This window comes from Labrus mixtus, chromosome 19 (assembly GCF_963584025.1).
Source record: "Labrus mixtus chromosome 19, fLabMix1.1, whole genome shotgun sequence".
Lineage (NCBI taxonomy): Eukaryota > Metazoa > Chordata > Actinopteri > Labriformes > Labridae > Labrus > Labrus mixtus.
Window position 1 is genome coordinate 25,197,245 of NC_083630.1, and position 7,178 is coordinate 25,204,422.

Genomic DNA, 7,178 nt, shown 5'->3' on the forward strand with positions numbered 1-7,178 from the left:
AGCGGTTAGTGCGTGCGTCCCATGTACGGAGGCTGTGGTCCTCCAAGTGGGCGGCCCAGGTTCAATTCCTACGGGCGGCTCCTCTCCCGCCTTTAACCTTAAAAAATGTGTTTGAGTTGTTGTGGGTCACACTGTCCTCTGTTTTGATGCCCTGCTCGTTGTCTCTCAGGCTACATAAACGTCAGCGTAAATATTACAGACACAGGTAACGCCCCCTACAGGCTGTGGAGTGGGACTGCAGGTGGTGTTTAGTGATGCAGTGATGAATCAGCTGTTTTATCAGATAACTGCTCTCATAAACACATGACCAGGAAGAGAGACTGATAGAGAGGGAGGGAGGAGGAGGAGGGGGAGGAGGGAGGGGAGGGGGAGGAGGGAGGGTTAAAGAGAGAAGAGTGACTGAAGTGTGTGAGTGTGTCAGACACACACTGGAGTGTGAGCGAGCAGAGAACTGATTTATTGGATTATTGATTTGCAACAGAAGAAGAAAAAGGTACAGTGTGTGTGTGTGTGTGTGTGTGTGTGTGTGTGTTTCATAGTTTAATTTTATTGAAATCAGAATTTTGTTACAGTTTCATCTTAAATTTTAATTTTAATTTTTCACTTTTTAAAATTCTGCAGTTTATTGTGTTTTCAGCTCTTTGATTCGATCGTATTTTTTATGAAGTCGTTTCTCGTTGGGTCTGCAGGATTATTTTAAAGTCTGGACGCCCTTGTTCAAAGTTTGAAGATCTTCTTATACTTGTCAGTGAGTAAAACCAGCGATCCTTCCTGCTTGTCTATATGTACCGCTGCCTATGCCATGGGTGGTTGCTATGGTAACGGTGACTGACAGTGCAGAAATGAGAGAGGCTAGTTTATGGCATTGACCTTTATTAGCGTTCCTTTGAGCTGTTTGATGTCACTTTGGGATCCATAACCACTTCCTGTTTCTGGGCTTAACTTCATGTACCTGACCCTCCATCTACAGGAAGTGCCTTACTTTATTTCAAAATAAAAGCAGATTAATTTATCCAAACAGAAAGTAAAAGTACACTCTGCTTGAGACAGTACAAATCGTGATAACTATTGAAATGCAGGGATGAATCAGATCTTTTGCCTGCTTCATGCTCAGAGTGTTCAGAGTGTGTGTGTGTTCAGAGTGTGTGTGTGCACAGAGTGTGTGTGTGTGTTCAGAGTGTGTGTGTGCACAGAGTGTGTATGTGTTCAGAGTGTGTGTGTGTTCAGAGTGTGTGTGTGTTCAGAGTGTGTGTGTGTGTTCAGAGTGTGTGTGTGTTCAGAGTGTGTGTGTGTGTTCAGAGTGTGTGTGTGTGTTCAGAGTGTGTGTGTGTGCACAGAGTGTGTATGTGTTCAGAGTGTGTGTGTTCAGAGTGTGTGTGTGTTCAGTGTGTGTGTGTGTTCAGAGTGTGTGTGTGCACAGAGTGTGTGTGTGTTCAGAGTGTGTGTGTGTTCAGTGTGTGTGTGTGTGTTCAGAGTGTGTGTGTGTTCAGTGTGTGTGTGTGTTCAGAGTGTGTGTGTGCACAGAGTGTGTGTGTGTTCAGAGTGTGTGTGTGTTCAGTGTGTGTGTGTGTTCAGAGTGTGTGTGTGCACAGAGTGTGTGTGTGCTCAGAGTGTGTGTGTGTTCAGAGTGTGTGTGTGCACAGAGTGTGTGTGTGTTCAGAGTGTGTGTGTGTTCAGTGTGTGTGTGTGTGTTCAGAGTGTGTGTGTGCACAGAGTGTGTGTGTGTTCAGAGTGTGTGTGTGTTCAGAGTGTGTGTGTGTGTGTGTGTGTTCAGAGTGTGTGTGTGTTCAGTGTGTGTGTGTGTGTGTGTGTTCAGAGTGTGTGTGTGCACAGAGTGTGTGTGTGTTCAGAGTGTGTGTGTGTTCAGTGTGTGTGTGTGTGTGTGTGTTCAGAGTGTGTGTGTGCACAGAGTGTGTGTGTGCACAGAGTGTGTGTGTGTTCAGAGTGTGTATGTGTTCAGAGTGTGTATGTGTGTGTGTGTGTTCAGAGTGTGTGTGTGTTCAGAGTGTGTGTGTGTTCAGAGTGTGTGTGTGTTCAGAGTGTGTGTGTTCAGAATGTGTGTGTGCACAGAGTGTGTGTGTGCACAGAGTGTGTGTGTGTTCAGAGTGTGTGTGTGTGTGTTCAGAGTGTGTGTGTGTGTGTGTGTTCAGAGTGTTCAGAGTGTGTGTGTGTTCAGAGTGTGTGTGTGTGTGTTCAGAGTGTGTATGTGTTCAGAGTGTGTGTGTGTGTTCAGAGTGTTCAGAGTGTGTGTTCAGTGTGTGTGTGTGTGTGTTCAGAGTGTGTGTGTGTTCAGAGTGTGTGTGTGTTCAGAGTGTGTGTGTGTGTTCAGAGTGTGTGTGTGTTCAGAGTGTGTGTGTGTGTGTGTTCAGAGTGTGTGTGTGTGTTCAGAGTGTGTGTGTGTGTGTTCAGAGTGTGTGTGTGTGTTCAGAGTGTGTGTGTGTGTGTGTGTTCAGAGTGTGTGTGTGTGTGTTCAGAGTGTGTGTGTGTGTGTGTTCAGAGTGTGTGTGTGCACAGAGTGTGTGTGTGTGTGTGTGTGTGTGTTCAGAGTGTGTGTGTGTGTGTTCAGAGTGTGTGTGTGTGTGTGTGTGTTCAGAGTGTGTGTGTGTGTGTGTGTGTGTGTGTGTGTGTGTTCAGAGTGTGTGTGTGTGTGTGTTCAGAGTGTGTGTGTGTTCAGAGTGTGTGTGTGTGTTCAGAGTGTGTGTGAGTGTGTTCAGAGTGTGTGTGTGTTCAGAGTGTGTGTGTGTGTGTGTGTGTGTGTGTGTGTTCAGAGTGTGTGTGTGTGTGTGTGTGTGTGTTCAGAGTGTGTGTGTGTTCAGAGTGTGTGTGTGTGTTCAGAGTGTGTGTGTGTTCAGAGTGTGTGTGTGTGTTCAGAGTGTGTGTGTGTTCAGAGTGTGTGTGTGTGTGTTCAGAGTGTGTGTGTGTTCAGAGTGTGTGTGTGTTCAGAGTGTTCAGAGTGTGTGTGTGTTCAGAGTGTGTGTGTGTGTTCAGAGTGTGTGTGTGTTCAGAGTGTGTATGTGTTCAGAGTGTGTGTGTGTTCAGAGTGTGTATGTGTTCAGAGTGTGTGTGTGTTCAGAGTGTGTGTGTGTGTGTTCAGAGTGTGTGTGTGTTCAGAGTGTGTGTGTGTGTTCAGAGTGTGTATGTGTTCAGAGTGTGTGTGTGTGTGTATGTGTTCAGAGTGTGTGTGTGTTCAGAGTGTGTGTGTGTGTTCAGAGTGTTCAGAGTGTGTGTGTGTTCAGAGTGTGTGTGTGTTCAGAGTGTGTGTGTGTTCAGAATGTGTGTGTGTTCAGAGTGTGTGTGTGTTCAGAGTGTTCAGAGTGTGTGTGTGTTCAGAGTGTGTGTGTGTTCAGAGTGTGTGTGTGTGTTCAGAGTGTTCAGAGTGTGTGTGTGTTCAGAGTGTGTGTGTGTTCAGAGTGTGTGTGTGTGTTCAGAGTGTGTATGTGTTCAGAGTGTGTGTGTGTTCAGAGTGTGTGTGTGTGTGTTCAGAGTGTGTGTGTGTTCAGTGTGTGTGTGTGTGTGTTCAGAGTGTGTGTGTGTTCAGAGTGTGTGTGTGTGTGTTCAGAGTGTGTGTGTGTTCAGTGTGTGTGTTCAGAGTGTTCAGAGTGTTCAGAGTGTTCAGAGTGTGTATGTGTTCAGAGTGTGTATGTGTTCAGAGTGTTCAGAGTGTGTGTGTGTTCAGAGTGTGTGTGTGTGTGTGTGTGTGTGTGTGTTCAGAGTGTGTGTGTTCAGAGTGTGTGTGTTCAGAGTGTGTATGTGTTCAGAGTGTGTATGTGTTCAGAGTGTTCAGAGTGTGTATGTGTTCAGAGTGTGTATGTGTTCAGAGTGTTCAGAGTGTGTATGTGTTCAGAGTGTGTATGTGTTCAGAGTGTGTGTGTTCAGAGTGTGTGTGTTCAGAGTGTGTATGTGTTCAGAGTGTGTGTGTGTGTTCAGAGTGTGTGTGTGTTCAGAGTGTGTGTGTTCAGAGTGTGTGTGTGTTCAGAGTGTTCAGAGTGTGTATGTGTTCAGAGTGTTCAGAGTGTGTATGTGTTCAGAGTGTGTGTGTGTTCAGAGTGTGTGTGTTCAGAGTGTGTGTGTGTTCAGAGTGTTCAGAGTGTGTATGTGTTCAGAGTGTGTGTGTGTTCAGAGTGTGTATGTGTTCAGAGTGTTCAGAGTGTGTATGTGTTCAGAGTGTGTGTGTGTTCAGAGTGTGTGTGTTCAGAGTGTGTGTGTTCAGAGTGTGTATGTGTTCAGAGTGTGTGTGTGTGTGTTCAGAGTGTGTGTGTTCAGAGTGTGTATGTGTTCAGAGTGTTCAGAGTGTGTATGTGTTCAGAGTGTGTATGTGTTCAGAGTGTGTGTGTGTTCAGAGTGTGTATGTGTTCAGAGTGTTCAGAGTGTGTATGTGTTCAGAGTGTGTGTGTGTTCAGAGTGTGTGTGTTCAGAGTGTGTGTGTTCAGAGTGTGTATGTGTTCAGAGTGTGTGTGTGTGTTCAGAGTGTGTGTGTTCAGAGTGTGTATGTGTTCAGAGTGTTCAGAGTGTGTATGTGTTCAGAGTGTGTATGTGTTCAGAGTGTGTGTGTGTTCAGAGTGTGTATGTGTTCAGAGTGTTCAGAGTGTGTATGTGTTCAGAGTGTGTGTTCAGAGTGTGTGTGTTCAGAGTGTGTATGTGTTCAGAGTGTTCAGAGTGTGTATGTGTTCAGAGTGTGTATGTGTTCAGAGTGTGTATGTGTTCAGAGTGTGTATGTGTTCAGAGTGTTCAGTGTGTGTGTGTGTGTGTGTTCAGAGTGTGTGTGTGTGTTCAGAGTGTGTGTGTTCAGAGTGTGTGTGTTCAGAGTGTGTGTGTTCAGAGTGTGTATGTGTTCAGAGTGTGTATGTGTTCAGAGTGTTCAGAGTGTGTATGTGTTCAGAGTGTTCAGAGTGTGTGTGTGTGTTCAGAGTGTGTGTGTTCAGAGTGTGTGTGTGTGTTCAGAGTGTGTGTGTGTGTTCAGAGTGTGTGTGTTCAGAGTGTGTGTGTTCAGAGTGTGTGTGTTCAGAGTGTGTATGTGTTCAGAGTGTGTGTGTGTTCAGAGTGTGTGTGTGTGTTCAGAGTGTTCAGAGTGTGTGTGTGTGTGTGTGTGTGTGTTCAGAGTGTGTGTGTGTGTGTGTGTGTGTGTGTGTTCAGAGTGTGTATGTGTTCAGAGTGTGTGTGTGTTCAGAGTGTGTGTGTGTGTGTTCAGAGTGTGTATGTGTTCAGAGTGTTCAGAGTGTGTGTGTGTTCAGAGTGTGTGTGTGTTCAGAGTGTGTGTGTTCAGAGTGTGTGTGTTCAGAGTGTGTGTGTGTTCAGAGTGTGTGTGTGTTCAGAGTGTGTGTGTTCAGAGTGTGTATGTGTTCAGAGTGTGTGTGTTCAGAGTGTGTGTGTTCAGAGTGTGTGTGTGTTCAGAGTGTTCAGAGTGTTCAGAGTGTTCAGAGTGTGTATGTGTTCAGAGTGTGTGTGTGTGTTCAGAGTGTGTGTGTGTGTGTTCAGAGTGTGTGTGTGTGTGTGTTCAGAGTGTGTGTGTTCAGAGTGTGTGTGTGTTCAGAGTGTTCAGAGTGTTCAAAGTGTTCAGAGTGTGTGTGTTCAGAGTGTTCAGTGTGTGTGTGTTCAGAGTGTTCAGTGTGTGTGTGTTCAGAGTGTTCAGAGTGTGTGTGTTCAGAGTGTTCAGTGTGTGTGTGTTCAGAGTGTTCAGTGTGTGTGTGTGTTCAGAGTGTGTGTGTGTGTGTTCAGAGTGTGTGTGTTCAGAGTGTTCAGAGTGTGTGTGTTCAGAGTGTGTGTGTGTTCAGAGTGTGTGTGTTCAGAGTGTTCAGAGTGTTCAAAGTGTTCAGAGTGTGTGTGTGTTCAGAGTGTTCAGAGTGTTCAAAGTGTTCAGAGTGTGTGTGTGTTCAGAGTGTGTGTGTGTTCAGAGTGTTCAGAGTGTTCAAAGTGTTCAGAGTGTGTGTGTTCAGAGTGTTCAGAGTGTGTGTGTTCAGAGTGTGTGTGTGTTCAGAGTGTGTGTGTGTTCAGAGTGTGTGTGTGTGTGTGTTCAGAGTGTGTGTGTTCAGAGTGTTCAGTGTGTGTGTGTTCAGAGTGTTCAGTGTGTGTGTGTGTTCAGAGTGTGTGTGTGTGTGTTCAGAGTGTTCAGAGTGTTCAGAGTGTGTGTGTGTTCAGAGTGTTCAGAGTGTTCAAAGTGTTCAGAGTGTGTGTGTGTTCAGAGTGTTCAGAGTGTTCAGAGTGTTCAGAGTGTTCAGAGTGTGTGTGTGTTCAGAGTGTTCAGAGTGTTCAAAGTGTTCAGAGTGTGTGTGTGTTCAGAGTGTGTGTGTTCAGAGTGTTCAGTGTGTGTGTGTTCAGAGTGTTCAGTGTGTGTGTGTGTTCAGAGTGTGTGTGTGTGTGTTCAGAGTGTTCAGAGTGTGTGTGTGTTCAGAGTGTGTGTGTTCAGAGTGTTCAGAGTGTGTGTGTTCAGAGTGTTCAGTGTGTGTGTGTGTGTGTTCAGAGTGTGTGTGTTCAGAGTGTGTGTGTTCAGAGTGTTCAGAGTGTGTGTGTTCAGAGTGTGTGTGTGTGTTCAGAGTGTGTGTGTGTGTGTGTGTGTGTGTGTGTTCAGAGTGTGTGTGTGTGTGTGTTCAGAGTGTGTGTGTGTGTGTGTGTGTGTGTGTGTGTGTTCAGAGTGTGTGTGTGTGTTCAGAGTGTGTGTGTTCAGAGTGTGTGTGTGTGTTCAGAGTGTTCAGAGTGTGTGTGTGTGTGTGTGTTCAGAGTGTGTGTGTGTTCAGAGTGTGTGTGTGTGTGTGTGTGTGTGTTCAGAGTGTGTGTGTTCAGAGTGTTCAGAGTGTGTGTGTGTGTGTGTGTGTGTTCAGAGTGTGTGTGTTCAGAGTGTGTGTGTGTTCAGAGTGTTCAGAGTGTTCAGAGTGTGTGTGTTCAGAGTGTGTGTGTTCAGAGTGTTCAGAGTGTGTGTGTGTGTGTGTGTGTGTTCAGAGTGTGTGTGTTCAGAGTGTGTGTGTGTGTTCAGAGTGTTCAGTGTGTGTGTGTGTGTGTGTGTGTGTTCAGAGTGTGTGTGTTCAGAGTGTGTGTGTGTTCAGAGTGTTCAGAGTGTGTGTGTGTTCAGAGTGTGTGTGTTCAGAGTGTGTATGTGTTCAGAGTGTTCAGAGTGTGTGTGTGTTCAGAGTGTTCAGAGTGTGTGTGTCCAGTGTGTGTGTGTGTGTTCAGAGTGTTCAGAGTGT

General features: G+C 45.8%; 1 protein-coding gene across 2 annotated transcripts in view; it reads left to right on the forward strand.

Moving 5' to 3' along the window:
- The first annotated feature begins 629 nt into the window (after positions 1-629).
- Positions 630-7,178, forward strand: part of LOC132994402 (5'-AMP-activated protein kinase subunit gamma-2-like) — a 47,745-nt gene continuing 41,196 nt past the window's right edge. For both annotated transcript variants that reach the window (XM_061064731.1, XM_061064732.1), the window contains exon 1: positions 630-748. The gene's annotated coding sequence lies outside the window, so the exon portion shown is untranslated. The remainder of the gene's footprint in view (positions 749-7,178) is intronic.